The sequence below is a fragment of the Balaenoptera ricei genome, chromosome 1 (assembly GCF_028023285.1).
Source record: "Balaenoptera ricei isolate mBalRic1 chromosome 1, mBalRic1.hap2, whole genome shotgun sequence".
Taxonomy (NCBI): domain Eukaryota; kingdom Metazoa; phylum Chordata; class Mammalia; order Artiodactyla; family Balaenopteridae; genus Balaenoptera; species Balaenoptera ricei.
In genome coordinates this window covers 83,879,603-83,906,138 of record NC_082639.1, presented here as the reverse complement: position 1 = coordinate 83,906,138, position 26,536 = coordinate 83,879,603, and the positions used below count along the sequence as shown (strand labels likewise).

Sequence of the window (26,536 nt, the reverse complement as noted above, 5' to 3'; positions counted from 1 at the left end):
AAATCAGACAAGGCAGGGATGGGTCAAAGGAAGGATCCAACTAGGTCAGAATGCGGGTGATAAAAGCAAGCAGTAACCAAGCAACCCGGGTGACCTCTGATACCTGTGTACGTTTTCCTCCCGGCTTTGTTGTATTTGTCCACTGGTGAGGGTGTTAGGTATTGGAGTCAGAGGTTAATTATTATAAAAAGGAAATCAAAGGCCTACAGATAGACTCTGCCCTTGATTAACATCCGGGGCACAGCTAGTGGAATTAGCTCAAGGATGCTGGATGCTGTCTCACCTATTTCTCCAAGAAGCCTTTTTGGCAATCCCAAAGACTATGAATGCTGACTCCAGTTTGACTGTAGATCTTGAAATAGATGTCGAAGGAAGTCTTGATAAACCCTTTTATAAACTGTAATGAGAATACTTTTCCAATTCACTGTGAGGCAAGCAGCCAACTTCCTAAGGAGTTTGATCAGCAAATGGGGTTTTGAAACAATACATCCATCCGCTTCTTCTGCAAGAACTTCTCAAAGCTGGAAGGGGAGATGTGTGCTGCCTATACCCAGCCACTCTGCACTGTGACGCCCTTTGCTCCCTACCCAGCTGATCCAAGTGGCCTAAATCCATCAGCCAATTTGTTCTGGATCCATTTGTCTTCTTATTTAACCTACAGAGAAAAATCTACTGCTCTAAAGATACTACTTTCAAATTCAAGTTTACTCCTTCCACGCCTCCTTTTCCCTCAGAACCAACTGTTTTGCTTTGAAGTGGACAGAACTGGTAGGAAGTTCTATTTTTGCACCTGCCCGTCCAGCTGCCTTTCACTAACGTGAGTCCTTCATCCTCCAGACACCAGATGAGCTCCCACACTCCCCCCTGTCCCCACCGACAGGGGTCCAGAGATCTCCCAACCACTCTAAGCGCCCCCCACTTCCTCCAGCGTCTCCAACCCCAAGACCCAGCCTGCTCCACGGCAACCTGTTTTTCCATCCATCAGACACATGGTTTCCAAATAGTGGACTGTGACCCATGAATAGCTGATGAGTTTTTCAGAACACAGAATAGAAACAGAAATAGAGTAGAAATAGAAATGAAAATAGAAACAGTACACAGTAAAGGTACATATTGTTTCATGAAACCTGTTTCAGATACACATATACTTACCTGTGCCCTGAGTCAATGTGAAAATTGTACTGTGTTGCAATCCAGAAATGCCTGAAACAAGTCTGTGTCCATCTAGCCAGACTTCCCCCTCGCTACTGGGCCCGCTGCGCAGCGACTCCTTTCCCCATGCCGGCTCAAGCTCTGAATAGACTGCCAGCTGTCTTCTTCATCGGCTGTTTGCACAAACCTTGGCCTTTTAGAGTGACTCACAAGCTCCTTCTCATGTAGCCACAGGACTGCCTTCTCCTTGAACAGACCAATGTTCTGAGCAAACACACACATCCCTTTTTTTTTTTTTTTCCACACACACCCCTTTGCTATCCTTAGCCCTCTTTTCAGGATCTGCTCACAGCACCTCCAACTGTCTCACTATGAATAACAAACCCAGAGCAGCAGGACTCCATTTCTTTGTACGCTACCTTTCATCTCCAAGAGAAAAAACATCACCAAAGTCACTCTTGAAATACCTTAGATTTTCTTACAAAATTAACTTCACTTTCCTGATGTAATGCGTTCCCTGATGTAATACATCCAGTGCCTGATACCAACGTCAGGTGAATGTAGCTCATCCCTAAAGTCTGTCTGCCATCCTTGAGAACAGATGGCTACTCCACCTCCATGTTGCTATCTTCTTCCTCTCACAAGGCAAATGGAAGGAGAGAAGGCACAACGAGGTGATTGTAGGAGCATGGGGGCATCCTTTCGTCTCTCAAGGACAAGGGCGAAAGCTGTCCAGCACGGCTCCGCCCCCGGTCCTGCCCTCCCGTGTCCAATCGCCCACAATTCTCACCCAGACAATTCATGCATTATCTTCCTCTAGAGAAAAACTCGTTTTCTGTATCTTCCTGTAGACCTTTCAGTTTACTTTTCTCAGTCAAACTGAGTATCCCACTTTTTAATCTTCCAAGAGGTAACAAAGCTAGATGAGTCCTTAATCTGCAGGATGTGGGACATTTGTTCGACAAGAAAGGGAGTAGGGGAGACAATGAGGTCTGAAGGTCTCTTATGAAGCAAACTGCTCAGTTTCCTCTCTTACACGGAAGGCCAGCTTTGAGGGAGGAACATAAACGTGGGGCATCGGTTAGAGCACCAAGGGAGAGAGTGAACAGGTCTGAGAACTGCAGGAAAGCTGTGCTAGGCTCTGGAAGGGCGAGAAACACTCTCAAAGGGAAAGGGAAAAAGGGCAAGTCACATCTAGGGCACATTCCAGAATTCTCCTCACAGCCCCACCACTCTCTCTCTGGGACCCGGCCCTTTTCCCATTTCCCAGTCAGGAATCCAGGGCTCCTTTACCACCTCTCTGGTCACCTGGTTATTGGGAGGACAGGCCCTCCAGCCCCACCCAAGTCGCCTCTTCCTCCTTCCCCACTCCTAGCTGGGAAAGGTCTTAACCAATCTAGCACTGAGTTAAATTTCTGATGGCTCCCTGCTCCGGAGGCCTCTGTTTACCTTGCTAATCAAATGAATCTCTCCCGACGGAGATTTCAGAAAATGAAGGAAAAGATAGGCCAACTCTTGCATCCATACTCTAGGGTCTATGTAGAAGGCTTCCTTCTTTGGAATTTACTATAAAGTTTCAGTCCCTTGACCACTGCCATTCCTAGGCACCTCGAAGTATACAGCTTGCGTTGCAAAAAGCCATTCTTCTTTCCAACAAGGTAAAGAAGGATTAGAGTGAAAGGAACAGGAACAGAAAGCTAATAGTGTAAAAAATCATGACTGACTGAGCAGCTGGGTGTGAGGCATCCACCCTAGATAGGTAAAACTCACGCAAGGTCACACAGTAAGGATTCAAACTCTGGAGGGAGGTAATGTGACAAAAGGGAGCTGCAGGGGTAGGGGAAAAAAGGCATCCTCAAAATATATTATCCTCAGGATCACCTAATGGCACAGGAAGGAGGATGGCAAATAAACTAAAATCCATGGTTCCTCAAGCCAATCTTTCAAATTTTCTAGTGTTGCCGGAGCCCACTTTTCTAATTCAGTTTCACCCATACAATTTAAGGACAAGATAAACAAGGGAAAAATTCTCTGCTTCACACATAGCACACTTAAAAGGGGACTGGCATTAATTCTACCGTATTACCTTAACTGGCTACACAAAGATGAAACTGCATTCCAAACTATACCCTGTGCTCACACAGCAGTATCTCACTTAAAATACACAATCTAAGATCCATTTTTCTCAACTCTGTTTATGAATGGGTAAAGATTTTACTAAAGTGACAGGTTTTTTTCCTACTTCACACATCAACTCCTAACATCCACACAGACTCTTCCAACTTGACCCCAAATTGGAATCAGATTCATTTAAACATTATCAAAGATCACTCTTTAACAATTATTTTATAATTTCATACAAAAATGTGCACCACATTCACACTCAGATGTGTACAACTAAGAAAATACTGGCCAGCAACAGTGAACCTTTAATGAACTTAGACAACTCAATGCGCTTTCACGGAGGGCGATAGGAAAACGCTAGCATTACGGATCCCATGTCATGGCTGGGTAAACCGAGGTACTTAGTTCCATAAACTTGCTCGGGTATACAGTGGTAGAGATGGAAACAGAAACCAATTTCTCCCTCTGACTCTGTGCCCAGTCCCTCTCCCACTAGACTCTTCAGCACTCGGTAGCTAAAAATGGGACCCACTTGAGAACTGCAAGCGTAAATAAAAGCTTCTTGTTTTATTTAGTAGTGGGGAGGTGGGAGAGGGGGAGACTTACCCACCTGATGCACCTGATCCTGTACCGGCCTCTAACAAGAAAGCTTTTCCTGGATGCCCAAAGCACCCATCCCTTTGAGCTGAGACCTGGGAGGCAGCCCCAGCAGCCCGAATCACGCAGCCCGGGAAACGCGAGTGGAACGCTGGGCGTCCGGGCAGCGCGGGGGCCGCGGGCCTCGGAACACCATCTGCGCCCAGAGCTGCGCCGGAGCCCGCCGGGCTAGGAGGATGCTGAGCCGGCAGCACACACCTGCTGGAGCCCTCCCCGGAGCCCCGGGCCGCCTCCCGCGCCGGGGACGCCCACCCAGCCTCCGGGCGCCGGAGCCCTCGGCCGCGCTAGGCCGGGGGCGGGAAGCCGCGGCGCCCCTGCCAGCGGGCTGCGCTCGGCGGCGCGGGAGAGCCACGGGGCAAAGCGAGCCCGCCCTCCTCCCGAGCCCTCCCCAAACGGCGTCACCTGTGCCGGGTCCCGGGGCGACTCGCGCGCGGGCAGCGGTGCGCCGGGCCGGGAGAGGGCGGCGAGTGGTTACAGTCGCCTGGTCATCCGGCCCGGCCCGAGGGCTGGCGCCGGCCAGAGCCGCCCCGCGAGATGCTCTTTGGGAGCCAGGGGAGCCGCAGGCTCCGAGCCGCAGGGAGGAACAGCCGCGGAGGCTACTGCTACCGCCGCGGCCGCCGCGCCCGCCTGGACTGCGGGCTCGGGTTACCGCAGAGCGGCTCCTTAAAGGGGCCGCGGCGCTCGGGCTCAGGCTCCCGCTCCGGCTCCAGGAGGCTCCGACCCCAGGCCAAAGTGGGCGGGGCCCGGGGCCCCGAGGCCGGCAGTAGGGCAGACCTTTGGGTGCTGGAACTTGGGTCCCGGAAAGGGCTCAAAACCGGGAACACCCGAGGCGGGTTGCTGTGGGATCCTGGAAGAGCACACCTCGCCAGGGACAGAGCGTAAGGTTCCTCGGCTTTCCAAAGCAAGTAACAAAACTAGCAAGTGGGACAATGGTCTGAGTCCACTTCCGCAGCGGTCAGTACCTGGGCTAGCCACGTAACCAAAATTCTTTTCAGATTATGAGTTTACATTTTTCCTTAGATGCCTAAATTCTGGTTAATGAAGCGCATGGTTTAATTATCAGAAAGGAGGTGAAAGGGCAATTGCTGATTTTTCCTGCCACGTCTCTCAGCCAAAGTCCCTCGCAGTTTTTGGTTTGGGGCTGCAGATGCGTTCCAAACTGGGTAGGGGGCGTGTGTGGAAGAGGCAAGTTCTTTTGGAGCCGCCTCCTCCGGAATCCCTGAAAAACACCACCTACACGCGGAGCCCCTCTGCTGTCAGGGTGGGGAAGTAGGATTTGGAATTTTTTGGGTGCTGGCTGAGAATTCCAAGTTGCCCAGTGCATAAAGTTTGCCGTTAAATAGTAGCTCTTCTCACCTGTTAAATACGGCCTCAAAAACTTCCAGGTCTCCTGGATCAAAAAGATAGAATTGTTTTGAATAAAACAAAATAATGAAGAAATACATTTAGGCTGTTATAATTTGCAAAAAAAAAAAAATCACAAATACTTTTTTTAGAAAGAACCTCACTGAGGTTCAATTTCTTCATCTCTATAATGGGGATAATAATTCACAGACATCTCTGAAGTGTCTTGGCAAATGGACTTCAGACTGACTTAGAAAAGACAAAACCCATTCCAAGCTACAGTGACAGAAACCTGCCCTGTAGTCAAGCAGGGAGGAAGATCTTGCAGGCCCCCAAGTGCACGTTCCCCTTTTTCTCCCCAAGACTCTCAGGACATACCAGGGTACCAATGCCCTTTGACAACAACCTGTCCCATCACAGTCGCTTCACAGTGTGCATAGTCCTTGACAACTTTGGTTTGCCCCATACCTGTCTATGCACTCACACAGGTATTTCATAACTATCCACGGACAGGATGGTTGTAGGTGCACATCAGTGGGATCAGCCCTGCAAGTACAGATTACACACATTATCTCAGGAATCTGCATCAAGACTACCTCTTCCAGGGGCTTCCCTGGTGGCGAGGTGGTTAGGAATCCACCTGCCAATGCAGGGGACATGGGTTCGATCCCTGGTCTGGGAAGATCCCACATGCCACGGGGAGCAACTAAGCCCGTGCGCCACAACTACTGAGCCCGCGTGCTGCAACTACTGGAACCCACGTGCCTAGAACCCGAGCTCCAAAACAAGAGAAGCCACCACAATGAGAAGCCCGTGCACCACAAGGAAGAGTAGTCCCCCCTCGCCGCAACTAGAGAAAGCCCGCCCACAGCAACAAAGACCCAGTGCAGCCAAAAATAAAAAAATAATAATAATAAAATAAAATTAATAAACTTATTTTTTAAAAAAAGATTACCTCCACAGACTCTGTCCTGTGCTTGTCTGCAGTGGCTGATAGTTGCTCTGTTCTTTCCTGATAAACACACCACGGTTATCTTTTATATGCATATTCTCTAACACCCACAGCAGTAGCCAAGACCAAGTAAACCCACAGGAATCCAGCATACTCTTATCCCACCATACTCCTTCATGTTAGGCCTCTACAAATGCATCCTCAAATCTGCAGGATTGTTATAGGATTATAGAGAGTGTGTAAGTGAACACATCAAGGACAAGACCTGATATATGAAAGGAATTCAGTAAATATTAGTTGAATTTTGAAGCTTTTAAACTAATTAAAACTCAATGACCTTAGGAGGTAGAAGAATACATCAACTGCACATTTTTCCTCAAATTTTTAATGCAGCTTAATTTCTTCAAAAATACCCATTTCATTTTCACATTTACATCTTTAATTACTATTCTTAACTTTGTTTTACCAATACTGTTTTTCCAAGGACAGTTCCCACAAATTCTATATTTACTACCTCAGTTTTTCTGCATTTTGAATATGTCTCAAAGCTGGATTGTACTTTTTATATTTTTGTTCATTGAAATAGTTCAAAGAAACAGTTCAGAGAAATGAAATTTTCCATACTTAAAAAGAGAAATAAATTACTAAAATTCTTTTGAGGCAAATTTTCCTGATAAATGTCTGTTTCCAAAAATTCCTAAACTTCTAATTAGAGCCAATTATTTGGAAAACTGAGACCAAAAGCTGTTCCTTCCTGAAATTACAAGATAATTAAAGCAAAAGTATTTTGGGGAAACTGCCTCAGTTCTCCATTCTGCTCTGTTAGTGAAGCTATAACCAAAATGGCACCAAACATTTTGATAGAAAAGTTGATTTAGTCAGAAATGAATAGCCCCGGGCACAACTTTTCCCTTAATTGGTAGTTTTAGTGTATTAAGAATTTTTTTTGTAAGGTTTTTTTAATAATTAAAAGTACTTTCATTTGTTTTTCAGAATTTTTCAAGAAGAAACTATTTCAGGATGTTAAGAGTGGTTATCTCTGGGTGGGTGAGATTCTATGTCATTTGTGTTCTTTTGGTTCTCTTATTTTATGAGACTTTCTTCCCATAATATATATGTCTTACTTTTGTCTGCATTTTTATTTTTAATGAAAGTAATACAGTTAAGTGAAAATTCAAGTGGTTCTTAAAGGCTTTTAACATAAAATACCCATGAGTCCCATCAGTCCCCTGACCAACTTCTCCCCCACCTAGCTTCACCCCAGTTCCCCACAACCCTGCTAGGTGTTCTTCATTTCCTAAATGATAAACTTATACCAATGTTTCTTGATTTTCAGGTTTAGACATTATTTATTGACTTCTTGTCATGGTATTTGAGGATTTAGCTCTTTTATACACACTACCACCCACTTTGCCCTCACCCTTCCTTCTGACATAGCCACATCCCAACTCTCGTTCAAGTCAGCAATTAGGGTTTATATCATCTTGACAATACAAATATAGGGTGTTGCTGAACCAAGTAAGCTACCATGATAACGCTTTTCTTGAAAATCTCCTGTTCTTTCTGGAGTTAAAAATTTCTTTGTTTTTTCACTTTTAAAAAAATGTACCTAACCTGAATTTTATCCAGATGCTTCAACGTAACTATCAAATGCCCATCAATAATATCTTCTAATGCCTAAACACATGATTTTTCATTTATTCTCTTACTTTGTTAAAGCACAGACCCCAGTAGCTTACTCAGAAGGGGTGCATAGAAGATAAATTTTTAGAGGGCTTGACTGTCTGAAAATGTCTTTATTCTATTCTCATCCTTGATTGATAATTTGGATAAATTGAAGATCATTTTCCCTCAGCATTTTAAAAGCATTGTTCCACTGTCTTTTACTTCCAGCGTTGCCACTGCAATGTCTAATACCTTTCTAGTTCCCATTCCTCTGTATCTGACCTATTTTTCCTTCTAGAATCTTCCCATTATCTCTAGTAGTCTAAACGTTCACAATGATGTACCTTAGAATGGTTCTTTTTTCATTGATTGTGCTGGATACTCAGGGGTTCTTTTGATCTTATCTGCAATTATTTTCTTTTATTATTTCATTGCTAATTTCCTCCCTCCCATTTTCTCTGTTCTCTCTTTGTGAGCTCTTGTTACTAGGATGTTGGGACTTCAATATTATTCTCTAGATTTATTGTCCTTTTATCTGATTGATCATCTCTGCATCTTTCTTTTCTACTGTCTAAGACAGAGGTTCTAAATTGGGGGGAGGGAGAGTTGATTCTCCCCACCCCAGCCATTTGGCAATGTCTAGTGATATTTTTGGTGGTCACCACAGGAAAAAGGGGCATGCACTGGCATCTAGTGAGTAAAGGCCAGGGAGGCTGCTAAGCGTGTTACAATGCACAGGACAGCCTCCCACGACAAAGAATTTCCAGCCCCAAATGTCAGTCACGCCAAGATTGAGAAATTCTGGACCAGGAGAATTACTTAACTTTATCTTCCAACCTTCTAAAGTTTCTATTTCAAACATATTTTTCTTTCCTATTCTCTCATTAGCTCTTTTGTTATGGGAACTCTCCATCAAAAAATAAACTCCTTTCTCCAGAAAAGAAATTTCATACTTCACAGAAAGATTGTGTTGGTAGTGGTACAGTCAGGGTGGAGTGCATGAGTGCAGGCTGGCTGTATGAGGTGGGGAAGAGAACCAGTGGTCCAAGAGCTTTGTAAACAACTTTGGTCAATCCCCCTTCTTCAGGTTTATTCCTCAACCCTGCCTTCCACCATACACTGCACCTCCAAATGCTAAGTCTCCTCCAAGCACTTAGGTTAGCCCCCCTCCCACTTTGCCAAGTCAATTACAGTCGGCCTGCCATTTCTGTGGATGTGGAACCTGGTCATAGGGAGGGCAGACTGTACTTCACCATTTTATGTACGGAACTTGAGCATCCATGGATAGTGATATCCAAAGGAGGTCCTGGAACCAATCCCCCAAAGATACCGAGGTATGACTGCATCTCTACTCCATCCAACTTCTGGCTTCCAAAATTTACTGAGATCTCCCATCTGCAGTGTACTTTTCTCCAGTCCTCTTCTTTCTTGTGGCTTATATCTTGTAAACCCCTTTGTACACTATCATTTTAGTGCTACTCTGCAAAGAATAAGTGATTAAAAAAATTAAGTAACAGAAAGGGACCCAAAACAGAGGAAGGGGAAGAACATGAATCTATTTTTCTTAAATTTCTAACTTATTTTTTTAATTGTGCCAAAATATTTTCATAAATTAAAAATTTTTTTTTACAAATTAAATAGATGTTAACAATCACTAGTTTACGTATATGTTTATAACTTTTAGATCAGTTTGTTGAATATCCTTCCAGATACTTTTCCATGCATACTTGCATATACTTTAAGATTTTTTAAATAACAAAATGAATTAAAACAGTACATATTATTGTGTAATTGCTCAGACTATTCCATTCAATGGGTGCACCATAATGTATTTAACCAATCTCTTACTGTTAGACATTTATAGACCTTACTGTTGGATCAAATTTTTAGTTTTCCCGATACAGTAAAGTAGTAATGTCTGACTAGAAATTAATTCTAAGATTCAAAGCCAGTTTCAAGATTAATGGGGAAACACTGGAGGATTCCTGCTCAGATCAAGAGGAAGACAAGGCGGATGGCCACTCTCCCACTGTTAATACAGTGGTACTGGAAGTATCAGTCAAGGGTACTAGTGAAAGAGAAAAAGTAAAGACAATAACCATTGGGAAAAAAGATTATAAAGTTCTTAATATTTGTAGATTATGATTATATACTTGGAAAACCCAAGAAAATCAACTGAAAAAACATATAAACAATAGAAAATTAAGTATGGGAGCAGGATATAAAATTAATTTGTGGAAATCTGATATATATAGATATATATGTATACATATAACTGTGTACATGTGTGTATATATACATGTATAAATACACATATATATTTGTATACACACACACACACACACAATACCCCCTTACAAAATAAAAGGAAGAAAAGCTTCCACTTACAACTGCAGCAAAAAATATAAAGTGCCTAGGAATAGATTTAACAATACAAATAACAATATAAATATGAAAAACTTATATGAGAAAACCTTTAAAACACTCCTACAGGACCCAAAGTAGACTCGAACAATGAAAAGATAGACCATGCTGTTAAATAGGAAAAGTCAATGTATGTCAATTCTCCCTAAATTTTAATTTGTAAATTTATTGCAATGTCAATGAAAATACTATTTTCTGGAACAGGACAAGCTGATTCTAAAGATCATATGGAAAAATAAACAAGCAAGAATCACAGAAAAACTCTTTTGAAAAGGAAGAATAGCTTCCTATGTATTAAAAAATACTACAGAACCTCAATAATGAAATACTTTTGGATAAGCCATAGGAATAGAGAGACTAATGGAATTGAATAAAAAGTCCAGAAATAGACCCAAATTAGGAACATCTCAAACCAATGGTATAAAACGGACTTTTTAATAAATGGATAACATCTGGAAAAAATTAATTTAAATCTATATCTCATATTGTATACTAGGATAAATTCCAAATGGGTCAAATATTTGAATATATACTGTGAACACGCACAAATGTACTCTAAGAAAATATAGGTGAATTCTCTTCTTAACTTGGAATGGGAAGGCCTTTCTAACTGTGACTCAAAATCTAGAAGCCATAAAATATAAATAAATGTAACTAATTAAAAATCAAAAACTACTACAAGGCAAAAACTAATAACAATAACATAAGCAAAGTTGAAACACAAATTACAAACTAGGGAAAAAAATATCTGGTACTCAAATCACAGAAAAAGGGCTAACCTCCTTAATGTATAAGAAGCTTCTATAAATCAAGAAGAAAAAATTCTGCCACTCAAAAAGAAAAAAGAAAGAAGACCTTAACAGACAAGTGACAAAAAAAGAAATATAAAAATGACCCTTACACATTATAAATGGCCCTCATTCATAAAGATAAGCAAATTAAAACTAACCAACCTCATCTTATACACAGATTGTTATTTTACTTTCTCACTATTCTCTGACTTTGGAGCATTCACTTCTCACTACATTCTCTTCAGATTGGATCTACCCATTATCATTTTGAGAAAAAATGGGAAATTTATGAAGCTATGTCTTTCTTTAAGTTCTATAGCACATTTTGTTAACAAGGCACATAGACCTTAACTGTATAATATTAGAGTGTTACTGTTTATCAACATATTAAAATTCATGCTTGCTGTTTTGAAATATGAAGAACCCATATATCATTATGATAAAAATCAGAACAAGTATGTTCCCTATCTTCATCTTATGAACAAATTAAAAAAAATAAAGTTGATAGTTAAATTATTCATAACTATAGTTAAATACAATTTTAAAATTTAGAAATATTCCTTAGTATAAACATCTCCTACCCTAGCCCCATCCTCTGCCAAATATATTCAGTTCCAAAAGAATCAAATTTTTGTAGTGATATAATTCAACTACTTCAATAGTCATGTGTTCATATGCACTGGTCACATGAACTATCTTAAAAGTAACTAAAAAGAAAAAACAAGGGCTTCCCTGGTGGCACAGTGGTTGAGAATCTGCCTGCCAATGCAGGGGACACGGGTTCAAGCCCTGGTCCGGGAAGATCCCACATGCCGCGGAGCAACTGGGCCCGTGAGCCACAATTACTGAGCCTGTGCGTCTGGAGCCTGTGCTCTGCAACAAGAGAGGCCGCGACAGTGAGAGGGCTGTGCACCGCAATGAAGAGTGGCCCCCGCTTGCCGCAACTAGAGAAAGCCCTCGCACAGAAACGAAGACCCAACACAGCCATAAATAAATTAAAAAAAAAAAACAAGAGCAATTTCCATGACAGTATTGTCTTAATATACAAACATATTATCTCCCTTATATGTCCCAATCAAACTGATCTCCTAACGTCATCATGACTATAATTCATGTGATAGTATTACTGTAATCAACCCACGATTTAAATCCTGTTCATCACTAACTGAAGTTCCTGTTTTAGGCACTCTGTATGAGAAGTTAGAAGCATCAAGAATGAGAGTTATGGGGGATTGGTTCAAGATGGTGGAGAAGAAGGACGTGCTCTCACTCCTTCTTGCAAGAGCACCGGAATCACAACTAACTGCTGAAAAATCATCGACAGGAAGACACTGGAACTCACCAAAAAAGATATGCCACATCCAAAGACAAACGAGAAGCCACAGTGAGATGGTAGGAGGGGCGCAATCACAATAAAATCAAATCCCATAACTGCTGGGTGGGCGACTCACAAACTGGAGAACACTTATACAACAGAAGTACACCACTGGAGTGAAGGTTCTGAGCCCCACGTCAGGCTTCCCAACCTGGGGGTCCAGCAATGGGAGGAGGAATTCCTAGAGAATCAGACTTTGAAAGCTAGCAGGACTTGACTGCAGGACTTCAACAGGACTGGGGGAAACAGAGACTCCACTCTTGGAGGGCATACATAAAGTGGTGTGTGCATCGGGACCCAGGGGAAGGAGCAGTGACCCCATAGGAGACTGAACCAGACCTACCTGCTAGTGATGGAGGCTCTCCTGCAGAGGCGGGAGGTGGCTGTGTCTCACCGTGAGGACAAGGACACTGGCAGCAGAAGTTCTGGGAAGTACTCCTTGGCGTGAGCCCTCCCAGAGTCCGCCATTAGCCCCACCAAAGAGCCCGGGTAGGCTCCAGTGTTGGGTCGCCTCAGGCCAAACAACGAACAGGGAGGGAACCCAGCCCCACCCATCAGCAGAAAAGTGGATTCAAGTTTTACTGAGCTCTACCCACCAGAGCAACAGCCAGCTCTACCCACCACCAGTTCCTCCCATCAGGAAATTTGCACAAACCTCTTAGATAGCTTCATCCAGCAGAGGGCAGACAGCAGAAGCAAGAAGAACTACAATCCTGCAGCCTATGGGACAAAAACCACATTCAGAAAAAGAAAGAAAAGATGAAAAGGCAGAGGGCTATGTACCAGATGAAGGAACAAGAAAAAACCCCAGAAAAACAGCTAAATGAAATGGAGATAGGCAGCATTCCAGAAAAAGAATTCAGAATAATGATAGTGAAGATGATCCAGGACCTTGGAAAAAGAATGGAGGCAAAGATCGAGAAGATGCAAGAAATGTTTAACAAAGACCTAGAAGAATTAAAGAACAAACAAACATAGATGAACAATAAAATAACTGAAATGAAAACTACACTAGAAGGAATCAAAAGCAGAATAACTGAGGCAGAAGAACGGATAAGTGACCTGGAAGACAGAATGGTGGAATTCACTGCTGCGGAACAGAATAAAGAAAAAAGAATGAAAAGAAATGAAGACAGCCTAAGAGACCTCTGGGACAACATTAAACGCAACAACATTCACATTATAGGGATCCCAGAAGGAGAAGAGAGAGAGAAAGGACCAGAGAAAATATTTGAAAAGATTATAGTCTAAAACTTCCGTAACATAAGAAAGGAAATAGCTACCCAAGTCCAGGAAGCACAGAGAGTCCCATACAGGATAAACCCAAGGAGAAACACGCTGAGACACATAGTAATCAAATTGGCAAAAATTAAAGACAAAGATAAATTATTGAAAGCAGCAAGGGAAAAACGACAAATAACATACAAGGGAACTCCCATAAGGTTAACAGCTGATTTCTCAGCAGAAACTCTACAAGCCAGAAGGGAGTGGCATGATATATTTAAAGTGATGAAAGGGAACAACCTACAACCAAGATTACTCTACCCGGCAAGGATCTCATTCAGATTCAATGGAGAAATCAAAAGCTTTACAGACAAGCAAAAGCTAAGAGAATTCAGCACCACCAAACCAGCTCTACAACAAATGCTAAAGGAACTTCTCTAAGTGGGAAACACAAGAGAAGAAAAGGACATACAAAAACAAACCCAAAACAATTAAGAAAATGGTAATAAGAACATACATATTGATAATTACCTTAAACGTGAATGGATTAAATGCTCCAACCAAAAGACACAGGCTCACTGAGTGGATACAAAAACAAGACCCATATATATGCTATCTACAAGAGACCCACTTTAGACCTAGGGACACATACAGACTGAAAGTGAGGGGATGGAAAAAGATATTCCATGCAAATGGAAGTCAAAAGAAAGCTGGAGTAGCAATACTCATATCAGATAAAATAGACTTTAAAATAAAGAATGTTACAAGAGACAAGGAAGGACACTACATAATGATCAAGGGATCAATCCAAGAAGAAGATATAACAATTATAAATATATATGCACTCAACATAGGAGCACCTCAATACATAGGCAACTGCTAACAGCTATAAGAGACAAAAACGACAGTAACACAATAATAGTGGGGGACTTTAACACCTCACTTACACCAATGGACAGATCATCCAAAATGAAAATTAATAAGGAAACAGAAGCTTTAAATGACACAATAGACCAGATAGATTTAATTGATATTTATAGAACATTCCATCCAAAAACAGCAGATTATACTTTCTTCTCAAGTGCACATGGAACATTCTCCAGGATAGATCACATCTTGGGTCACAAATCAAGCCTCAGTAAATATAAGAAAATTGAAAGAATATCAAGCATCTTTTCTGACCACAATGTTATGAGATTAGAAATCAATTACAGGGAAAAAAACGTAAAAAACACAAACACATGGAGGCTAAACAATACGTTACTAAATAACCAAGAGATCACTGAAGAAATCAAAGAGAAAATCTAAAAGTACCTAGAGACAAATGACAATGGAAACACGACGATCCAAAACCTATGGGATGCAGCAAAAGCAGTTCTAAGAGGGAAGTTTATAGCAATACAATCCTACCTCAAGAAACAACAAACATCTCAAATAAACAACCTAACCTTACACCTAAAGGAACTAGAGAAAGAACAAACAAAACCCAAAGTTAGTAGAAGGAAAGAAATCATAAAGATCGGAGCATAACTAAATGAAATAGAAACCAAGAAGATAATAGCAATGATCAATAAAACTAAAATCTGGTTCTTTGAGAAGATAAACAAAATTGATAAACCATTAGCCAGACTCATCAAGAAAAAGCAGGAGAGGACTCAAATCAATAAACAGAAACACAAAGCATCCTAAGAGACTACTACAAGCAGCTCTATGCCAATAAAATGGACAACCTGGAAGAAATGGACAAATTCTTAGAAAGGTATAACCTTCCAAGAACGAACCAGGAAGAAATAGAAAATATGAACAGACCAATCACAAGTAATGAAATTGAAACTGTGATGAAAAATCTTCCAACAAACAAAAGTCCAGGACCAGATGGCTTCACAGGTGAAGTCTATCAAACATTTAGAGAAGAGCTAGCACCCATCCTTCTCAAACTCCTCCAAAAAATTGCAGAGGAAGGAACACTCCCAAACTCATTCTATGAGACCACCATCACCCTGATACCAAAACCAGACAAAGATACTACAGAAAAAGAAAATTACAGTCCAATATCACTGATGAATATAAATGCAAAAATGCTCAAGAAAATACTAGCAAACTGAATCCAACAACACATTAAAAGGATCATACACCATGATAAAGTGGGATTTATCCCAGGGATGCAAGGATTCTTCAGTATACACAAATCAATCAATGTGATACACCATGTTAACAAATTTAGAAGAAAAACCATATTATCATCTCAATAGGTGCAGAAAAAGCTTTTGACAAAATTCAACACCCATTTATGATAAAAACTCTTCAGAAAGTGGGCATAGAGGGAACCTACCTCAACATAATAAAGGACATATACAACAAACCCACAGCAAACATCATTCTCAATGGTGAAAAACTGAAAGCATTTCCTCTAAGATCAGGAACAAGACAAGGATGTCCACTCTCACCACTATTATTCAACATAGTTTTGGAAGTCCTAGCCATGGCAATCACAGAAGAAAAAGAAATAAAAGGAATCCAAATTGGAAAAGAAGAAGTAAAACTGTCACTGTTTGCAGATGACATGATAGTATACATAGAGAATCCTGAAGATGCCACCAGAAAACTACTAGAGTGAATCAATGAATTTGATAAAGTTGCAGGATACAAAATTAATGCACAGAAATCTCTTGCATTCTTATATACTAGTGATGAAAAATCTGAAAGAGAAATTAAGGAAACATTCCTGTTTACCATTGCAACAAAAAGAATAAACTACCTAGGAATAAACCTACCTAGGGAGACAAAAGACCTGCATGCAGAAAACTAAAAGACACTGCTGAAAGAAATTAAAGATGATACAAACAGATGTAGAGTTATACCATATTCTTGGATTGGAAGAATCAATACTGTGAAAATGACTATACTACCCAAAGCAATCTACAGATTCAATGCAATCCCTAACAAATTACCAATGGCATTTTTTACAGAACTAGAACAAAAAATCTTAAAATTTGTATGGAGACACAAAAGACCCCGAATATCCAAAGCAAAGTCTTAAGGGGAAAAAATGGAGCTGGAGGAATCAGACTCCTTGACTTCAGACTATACTACAAAGCTACAGGAATCAAGACAATATGGTACTGGCACAAAACAGAAATATAGATCAATGGAACAGGATAGAAAGCCCAGAGATAAACTCACGCACCTATGGTCAACTAATCTATGACAAAGGAGGCAAGGATATACAGTGGAGAAAACACAGTCTCTTCAATAAGTGGTGCTGGGAAAACTGGACAGCTACATGTAAAAGAATGAAATTAGAACACTCCCTAACACCATACACAAAAATAAACTCAAAATGGATTAGAGACCTAAATGTAAGACCAGACACTATAAAACTCTTAGAGGAAAACATGGGAAGAACACTCTTCGACATAAATCACAGCAAGATCTTTTTTGATCTACCTCCTAGAGTAATGGAAATAAAAACTAAAATAAACAAATGGGACCTAATGAAACTTCAAAGCTTTTGCAAAGCAAAGGAAAATACAAACAAGATGAAAAGACAACCCTCAGAATGGGAGAAAATATTTGCAAACGAATCAATGGACACAGGATTAATCTCCAAAATATATAAACAGCTTATGCAGCTCAATATTAAAAAAACAAACAACCCCATCCAAAAATGGGCAGAAGACCTAAATAGACATTTCTCCAAAGAAGACATACAGATGGCCAAGAAGCACATGAAAAGCTGCTCAACATCACTAATTATTAGAGAATGCAAATCAAAACTGCAATGAGATATCACCTCACACCAGTTACAATGGGCATCATCGGAAAATCTACAAACAATAAATGCTGGAGAGGGTGTGGAGAAAAGGGAACCCTCTTGCACTGTTGGTGGGAATGTAAATTGATACAGCCACTATGGAGAACAGTATGGAGGTTCCTTAAAAAGCTAAAAATAGAATTACCATATGACCCAGCAACCCCACTACTGGGCATATACCCAGAGAAAACCATAATTCAAAAAGACACATGCACCCCAATGTTCATTGCAGCACTATTTACAATAGCCAGGTCATGGAAGCAACCTAAATGCCCATCGACAGACAAATGGATAAAGAAGATGTGGTACATATATACAATGGAATATTACTCAGCCATAAAAAGGAATGAAATTGGGTCATTTGTTGAGATGTGGCTGGATCTAGAGACTGTAATACAGAGTGAAGTAAGTCAGAAAGAGGAAAACAAATATCGTATATTAAGGCATGTATGTGGAACCTAGAAAAATGGTACAGATGAACCAGTTTGCAGGGCAGAAATTGAGACATAGATATAGAGAACAAACGTATGGACACCACGGGGGGAAAGTGGCCGGGGGTGGGGGTGGTGGTGTGATGAATTGGGAAATTGGGATTGACATGTATACACTGATGTGTATAAAATTGATGACTGATAAGAACTTGCTGTATAAAAAAATAAATAAAATAAAATTCAAAAATTCAAAAAAAAATAAGATGTTGGGGAAAAAAAAAGATGACAATCAGAACTCTAAAGAAAATTTAAAAAAAAATAGAAAACTACTAGAGCTAATCAATGAATTTGGTAAAGTTGCAGGATACAAAATTAATAGACAGAAATCTCTTGCATTTCTATACACTAACAACGAAAGATCAGAAAGAGAAATCAAGGAAACAATCCCATTTACCACTGCATCAAAAGAATAAAATACCTAGGAATAAACCTACCTGAGGAGACAAAAGACCTGTGCTCTGAAAACTATAAAATGCTGATGAGAGAAATCGAAGATGAGACAAACAGATGTAAAGATATACCATGTTCTTGGACTGGAAGAATGAATATTGTCAAAATGACTGTACTACCCAAGGCAATCTACAGATTCAGTACAATCCCTAACAAATTACCAATGGCAGTTTTCATAGAACTAGAAGAAAAAATTTTTTAATTTGTATGGAAACACAAAAGACCCCGAATAGCCAAAGCAATCCTGAGAAAGAAAAATGGAGCTGGAAGAATCAGGCTCCCTGATTTCAGACTATACCTCAAAGCAACAGTAATTAAAACAGTATGGTACTGGCACAAAAAGAGAAATATAGATCAATGGAACAGGATAGCAAGCTCAGAAATAAACCCACGCACCTATGATCAATTAACCTATGACAAAGGAAGAGAGAATATACAACAGAGAAAAGACAGTCTCTTTAATAAGTGGTGCTGGGAAAACTAGACAGCTACATGTAAAAGAATGAAATTAGAACATTCTCTAACACCATACACAAAAATAAACTCAAAATGGATTAAAGACCTAAAGGTAAGACTGGATACTCTAAAACTCTTAGAGGAAAACATAGAAAGAACACTTATTTAGTTGAAAAACAACAGATTATCACCACTGATATCTAGGTCATGATTTCTTGATTTCATGGAATCATGGAATGGATTTTCATGGAATGGATTTTCATGGAATGAATTTTCATGATTTCATGATTTCAGGAATGTTGTCTTACTCAGGTTACTACAGTAGTCTCCCTGGGATTAGCAAACATTTTCTTAAAGAACCAGATCATAAATATTTCAGGCTTTCTGGGCCACATGGTCAGTTACTCAGCTCTGCACTTAAGGCCTGGAAGCAGCAGTAGACAATATGTAAATGAATGGATATGGCTGTGTTCCAATAAAACGTTTTTACAAACTCAGGTAGTGGACTCTCTGTCCTGCTCCTTCTGTTCTCCATATTATAATCAGGGTATTCTTTCTAAATGTCACTCCTCTGCTTAAACACTTGAATGGCTTCCCATTGCCCTTAGTCCAGATTCCTTAGAAGAGTAGATTTTACCCCATTAGCCTCCTCTCCAGCAATTTCTAGCTCCTAACTCAATTTTTCAGCACAATTGAACTACTTTGAATTCCCCCCAAGTTCCTGGTTCTCTTCCATGAATTTGCATATGCTGTTCTTTTACTTGGAATATTCTTCTCTCCCTGCAGCCACACTCACCATGTCTCCCCCACACACCAGGTTAGTTGATGTCTACTCATCTGTTTTTCAAGTTTCACATTAAATGTAACTTCCTCCAGGAAGCTTTCCCTGATCCCTAAATTCTCACACAGTGCTGAGATTACTAGTTTAATCGTCTGAATCTCCTGTTAGTCTGAGGCTCTGTGAGGACAGGAAATTGGTCTGCCACTCATCGTTGCACTCCAAGGTACTTTATAAATAATTGCTGAATAAATGGGTTCTTGACTGTTGAGGAAGGAAAAGACAAGAACCAACCTAAAAATGGAGAGAACCCTCAAAGGCTAATTGGTGGAGAATATGCTAAGATTTGTTTGAACTGTTCCCTCTAATCCAAAATCTGCTCCTAGAGCATTTTCTGCTTTGCCATTATAGTTTGCAGAAAGGTTTAGGAAACATGTAATATGTCTTCCAGACTTTCTGATGTGGCAACCAAAGTCTTGAATGGTTTCACTTCTGCCTTGATCTCCAAACTTAATCTCTTCACCCTCTCTTTGGCTCCTAATCTCTTACCTCATATCCTGCTTACAGTCTTGTATATAGTGTCACTTTATATTTGGTAATTCTCCTCTCAAAGTGATCTTGGCTTGCCTTTCTGACCAATACTCACATTTCAGATATCATGCGGTGGGCGTATTCTATATGCCAGGCTCACAGGACGTCTATAAGCCAGGCCTAAGGGATGTAATCATTTAGTCCTTATTCAAGCCTCACAATAATGTTATAAGAGATTTCCTTTCCTTGGTCCCACTTTATAGTTGATGAAATTAAGACTTAAAGAGGTTAAGTAACTTGCCAAAGAAACAGAATAAATAGCAGAGCTGAGATGTGAGGGAAGAAAGTCCGACGCCAGAAATCACGTTTCTAACCTCATACTACTTTATAGTTTCTCTCAGACCATGTCTGTTATTTTTTGTTGTTGTTGTTGTTGTTCTTTTTACCTCTCTGAATTCCTGTACAACCCCAGAAGTCTTCTGCAGTCCTCCTGCAGGTTTCATCCTGAATCTCACGGGTAGTATGTTAAATCCAAGGTGATCATAATAACTAACATTTATTGAGTACAGTCACTGTGTTCAGTGCTGTTCGTGTTACTCATTCAACTTTCACAGACCCTCATAAAAAAACACAAGGTTAGCTCTGTTTTGCAGATAAGGAAATAGAGGCACAAAAGGGTAAAATAATGTGTCCAAGGTCACACAATTAGAATGGGAGGACCTAGAATTTAAACCACAGTAGTCTGACTCCACAACACTTACTTCTGGGTAAGGAGAGAACACATAGGGAAGCAGATAGCGTAAAGAATTCTTCAAGCCTCATAGGATGAGGTTGAAAGTGTGGGCGAGTTTAATTGATTCAGGCTGTAATTATCCAGTATAAGAGATTATAAAGATGACTTAATTATTTATTGCTGCCCAAACAATCATCAAAGTTCATGGCTTAAAACAACAATTGTTTATTAGCTGACGGTTATGTGGGTTGACAATTTGGGATGAACTTGGTTGAGACGTTCTTCTGTTGGTTTTGCCTGGGCTCACTCACGTGCTGACAGTCAGCTGTGGCAGCTTGGCAAGGGCTTGATGCTCCAAAATGGTTTCTCTAGCAATCAAGGCCAGCTGCATGTGCATGCAACTTGTGCTTGGTTCACTGTTCTGCTATTGCTGTCTTAAAATTCTTAATAATTATGAAACAAGGGGCCCTACTGGGCCTTGCACATTATGTTGCCAGTCATGTTAGTGGTTGGTGCTGGATGTCAGCTGGGCACCTTTCTCCACATAGCTTCTCATCCCCAAAGAGACTAGCCCAGGTTTCTTCACATTAATGACAGAAGCTTTCCAAGAGAGTGAGAGCAAAGCCTGCAAGGCCTCTTGAGGTCTAGGCTCATAATTCCCACGTCATTACTTCTGCTGTATTTTATTGATCAAAGCAAGTCACAAGGCAAGCCCAGACACAAGGTGGTGGAGACCTAGAGTCCACTTCTTGATGAGAAGAACAAAAAGTCACAATGCAAAGGGGCGTGTGTAGAGGGATGGGATGAGTTTGTGACCATTTATTGCAATCTATCACAGAGGAGGTACATGTTTAAGGAGAAATGAAATCATTTCAGTCTTGGACATGTGGCGATTAAGGTTTCTCCTGTGATAAATCTATGCAGAGGTGTTCAGTATTTGGATAATATAGGTCTAGAATATAAAAGAGAATCCTGGTGGGACATACAAAATTGAAAGTTGTCATTATGCAGGTGATAGGTTTCTGAATATACAAATCATAACACCCAGGAAGACTGCATTAGTTCAGGTAAAGGTAAACAAAGAGATTCAGTCAATCCCTCAGACCACCCAGATATCTAAGTGCACTCTTCTTCCCATACATCTCAACCTCCCTCTCTAACAGAGACCATCTGTGGGCCTATTCATTTCCATAGCCAGCTCAAGGTCTACTACCTCCAGGGAAAGTACAGCTTTCTCTGTCTTGTCCAGATGTGGCAACATATAGTCCAATGACATATAAACCAAAAAATAGTTACTTGATCCCTACTTTCAACCCAATATGCAATGGTGGATCAGGAATAGAATAAAAACTTCCATTTGAAAAAGGAAAGAATGGGAAACATATAGCAAGCAGTAATCCTTAATAGTTTTCTTTCCAGACAGAAATTTTTGCCCTGACCATGGAAGAAGTTCCCTGATGAACCCTTCTGGATGCCTTTTGTTATGCCTGAAGACCCCTGGGTTCACCCTCTGGGAGGTTCTTCCTTGTCCATCATTCACCAGGTTCAAGATTGAAGAGGATGTTGGAGACTATGCTGGCCTGGAGACTGTCTGAGGACACAAACAATGAATGGCTTTTGCAGGTCAGATTTATGGTTTCTTTAGTAATGCAATTTCCTCAAAAACTTAATAGGCTTTTGTACTATTCATCTCTAGTCTATGTGCCAGAAATGGTACCAAAGTTCTTTTCTGGATCTGGCTCTTAAACTAGCTTATTCTGTAGTTTCTATGCTCTACCCATTCCTCTTTTCATTGTTTTAATGGTGGCTAATTTGACGTAATCTTACAAAATAAGTGAGGGTAACATCCTCAATCTGATCTTTGCTGGAAGGCTATATTTCTTTCTTTGTCTGAGGAATCTTAATGGGAGCGCTTTAAGAAAGTCTCTGAAAAACAGTCTTTTACCTCCTGTTTGGGCTACAGAAATAGTTGGATTTTCCAACCCTGTGAGGCCCCAATTTTCTATACACTTTATTTCCTTCCATTTCTGCTTGCAAACCCCTCATTTCTTATGTGAGCTCATTTCTTTCCAAAAAATCTTGCTAAGTTCAGTGAGGAGCAACCATCACACTTTTATATTCTGGTTCTCCCCAAATGCTTCCCCTAAAATTCAGCCATAGAAGGAACATGGTCAGCCTTCCAAGTTGAGTAGGAGAAATGTCTACAATATTTTGCAATGGTATTACAAGGATCATCAGTTTTCCAGCCTGCAAGATCTGTTTCCTCACTGCCAATTGTCTGACTGTTAAGGTAATGCTATATGTTTTAAGATTCTATTAGAAGTTCCCTATTTCCAGGTATCAATTTTTGTATTAGAGTAAATGCTATATTGCTGTAATAAAGAGACCCCAGAAATCAGTGACATAAAGAAAATGGAAGTTTCTTTCCTGTTCACATCATAGTTGGGCCTAGACTGACAGGGCACTCTGTTCTATGAGGTCATTCAGGACCCAGATTCCTTCTATCTTGTTGTTCCATCCTCTCCTACCATGTCTTCCTCATCTTCATGGCTGCAGCCGGTCACAGACATGTCTATGAAGGAGACAGAAAGCAGTCCAAGGCAAGCCATCTTCTCTTAAAAGGGTAAGGCAAAAGTTGTACCCATCACTTCTAGCTATATTCCACTGGCAAGAACTTAACCACAAAATCATACCTAGGGCTTCCCTGGTGGCGCAGTGGTTGACAATCTGCCTGCCAATGCGGGGGACACGGGTTCGAGCCCTGGTCTGGGAAGATCCCACATGCCGCAGAGCAGATGGGCCCGTGAGCCACAGCTACTGAGCCTGCGCGTCTGGAGCCTGTGCTCCGCAACAAGAGAGGCCGCAGTAGTGAGAGGCCCGTGCACCGCGATGAAGAGTGGCCCCCGCTTGCCGCAACAGGACAAAGCCCTCGCACAGAAACGAAGACCCAACACAGCCAAAAATAAATAAATAAATAAATAATTATTAAAAAAAAAAAAAATCATACCTAGCTGCAAAAGAGGATAAGGAATGTAATCTCCAGTTGAGTGACCATATGACCAGAAAAAGAATGGGGCTTCCCTGGTGGCGCAGTGGTTGAGAATCTGCCTGCTAATGCAGGGGACACGGGTTCGAGCCCTGGTCTGGTAAGATCCCACATGCCACAGAGCAACTGGGCCCGTGAGCCACAACTACTGAGCCTGCGCATCTGGAGCTTGTGCTCCGCAACAAGAGAGGCCGCGATAGTGAGAGGCCTGCGCACCGCAATGAAGAGTGGCCCCTGCTCACCGCAACTAGAGAAAGCCCTCGCACAGAAACGAAGACCCAACACAGGTAAAAATAAATAAATTAATTAATTAATTAAAAGAAAAAAAAAAAAAAAAAGAAGAGAATGGATTTTATTATGACAACAATTGACCTGGGAGAAAAGATAGCCAAGGTTAAGAAACCTCAGAAATAAAAAGCCAAAGTGGGGGAGGGAGGGATAAATAAGCATTTTGTTTCTTAGAAAGACAATGATAGTCTGAAAAAGGAAGGAAGGAAAGGAAGGAAGGAAGGAAGGGAGGAAGGCAAAATCTAGTTGGTGGGTACCCGAGTTTCCATTTTATTATTTCCAGTTCTTTTCTGAATATATTTTTTAAATAAAAAGTTTTCTTAAAATTTATTTTAAGGGAATTAGACAGAGAAAAAAAGACCCTGGAAGAACATGAAGGTAGAACAATTGTGATATGAGGAGAATAAGAAGAAAATGGAGTAATGAAAGTCAACGGGAGAAAAATTTCAATTGCCTGAGAGAGAAGACAAGGAAAAACTAGAAAAGGAAATGTTCTTTGGATTTGAAAATCTAGCAGTTACTAGTGAATAATTATGGCAGAAGCTAGATTTCAGTGAATTAAGGAGTGAAAATGAACAAAGAAAAACATGACAGCAAGCATGGACTAGTCTTTAAGAACACTGACTTTTTAGGAAAGAAGAGATAAGATGGCAACTAGTTATAACTAGTTCCACTGGCATGTGGATGAGAACCACCCTCCGGGAGTTGGGGTATTGGCTCCTAGAGACTAGGGTGGTCCACAGTTCTAGCTGCCCAGCATATACATAATGTGCGTTGTGAACAAGTACTAATTCAACCAAGCTCTCAGACACTCAGAAACTCTTTGGGTCAGTATATTATAGAGGTAACCAGTATGCACAGGACAGTGTTATTCTAGGGCCAGGCCTGTGTCAGTCCATACCTGACTTCTGTAGCGCTGGGAGGGCCATGCTTCGTCCATATGCTGAGAGGAGCCTACGTATGCTTGGAGTTCACCGAAAACAGGCTGCCTGGCCACACGTTCAGGATGACTGCCTCTCAGCACCAGAAAAATAACTTTGCTCTGTGCACGCCAGAAGGCTTCAGTTCCACGAAATAGCCCAATTGCTTAAAAATAGACTGGGAGTGGAAAAACACTCTGGCAAAGGGATAAAAGGTGTGGTTAAAGTCTGGAGTGCCATTTTAATGTGGTTGGGCTGTGCCTGACTGGTAGTTTAAAGGAGTTATGCTGAGCCAGGCTGATTGAGGGAGGGTTTTATTGATTGTGCTTTTATTTTTTAATGGGAGAGACTTGAGCGTTATAGGTCAAGGGCAAAGATACAATGAGAGTCAGTAGTTAAAGATTCAGGAGAGAAGGCATAATTGGTGGAGGAAACTGATCATAAAGTTTTTGTTTAGTTCATAGCATCTTTTCAGAAAGGGAAATTTAGAGATTCTTTTAAATTTCTAAGTTAAGACACAGTTATTCCACAGTTCCCTAGGTAAACATTAATAAAGTATTACAAAGTGTTAAGACTTTCTCAGGTTCATTTAAGTTATCTTTTAACTTATTCCAAAACAAATATAACCAGCAAAGATCCCACTGGAGCACTGGTGTGGAGAAGGGAATCTTAAGTTTGGGAAATAGCTAAGTAATTTGAAATTTCTATCCAAAAACGGTTTTCCAGTAAATTGTCAAGCCTGTTTGTAACAAATTCAGAAGGGATTCACAATGAATAGGGCACCTAATATAGATGAAAGATGAACAGTATATTAAATAAATCATGGAGACGCAGAGAAGAAACCAGGTTAAAGGGCACAGCAAGAGCTACATATCCGCTGTTGTAAAGTATATTCATATAATATTTACACAAAATTTCCGAGAGAAAATAACACTAAGCTTTAGGTGGCACATCTGTAAATTTCATTCTTCTTATCCCCTTCTTCTTAATGTAACATATTTTCTGCATTAATTACCTTCCCTAAGTAACATCACTATATTCCCTGAAGCCACTAGCTGGCCGCAGTACATCCATAGGAAGTCAAATCAGAGCACCAGCAGTGTAGACTTAGCATGGTTAAGGCCTTAATTTCCTCACCTACAAAATGGGGATAATAATAGTACTTAAGTTCATAGGACGGTTGTGAGAGGTAGTTGAGAAACTATATAAAAGCCTAGTAAATGGTAGACTGCATGTTTGATTATGTATATAAATTTCTTTTTTTTTTTCATATACAGTTAAGGAATAATGTATAGTCAGATAAGAGTGAAGACATAATTTG

At 40.6% G+C, this 26,536-nt stretch overlaps 1 protein-coding gene across 11 annotated transcripts in view; it reads right to left on the bottom strand.

The window, feature by feature from the left end:
• TLCD4 (TLC domain containing 4) overlaps nucleotides 1–25,371 on the bottom strand; it is a 79,423-nt gene extending 54,052 nt beyond the window's left edge. The window contains exons 1-6 of one of the 11 annotated variants that reach the window (XM_059926693.1): nucleotides 25,197–25,371; nucleotides 13,140–13,204; nucleotides 9,165–9,374; nucleotides 6,233–6,289; nucleotides 5,746–5,823; nucleotides 5,290–5,323 (exon numbers count right to left, since the gene is read on the bottom strand). The gene's annotated coding sequence lies outside the window, so the exon portion shown is untranslated. Of the gene's footprint in view, nucleotides 1–3,886; nucleotides 4,204–4,335; nucleotides 4,613–5,289; nucleotides 5,324–5,745; nucleotides 5,824–6,232; nucleotides 6,290–9,164; nucleotides 9,375–12,827; nucleotides 12,898–13,139; nucleotides 13,205–25,196 lie in introns of those variants that run through there. The other 10 variants (XM_059926679.1, XM_059926703.1, XM_059926682.1 and 7 more) reach the window with 10 other exon arrangements.
• Nucleotides 25,372–26,536: the final 1,165 nt, after the last annotated feature.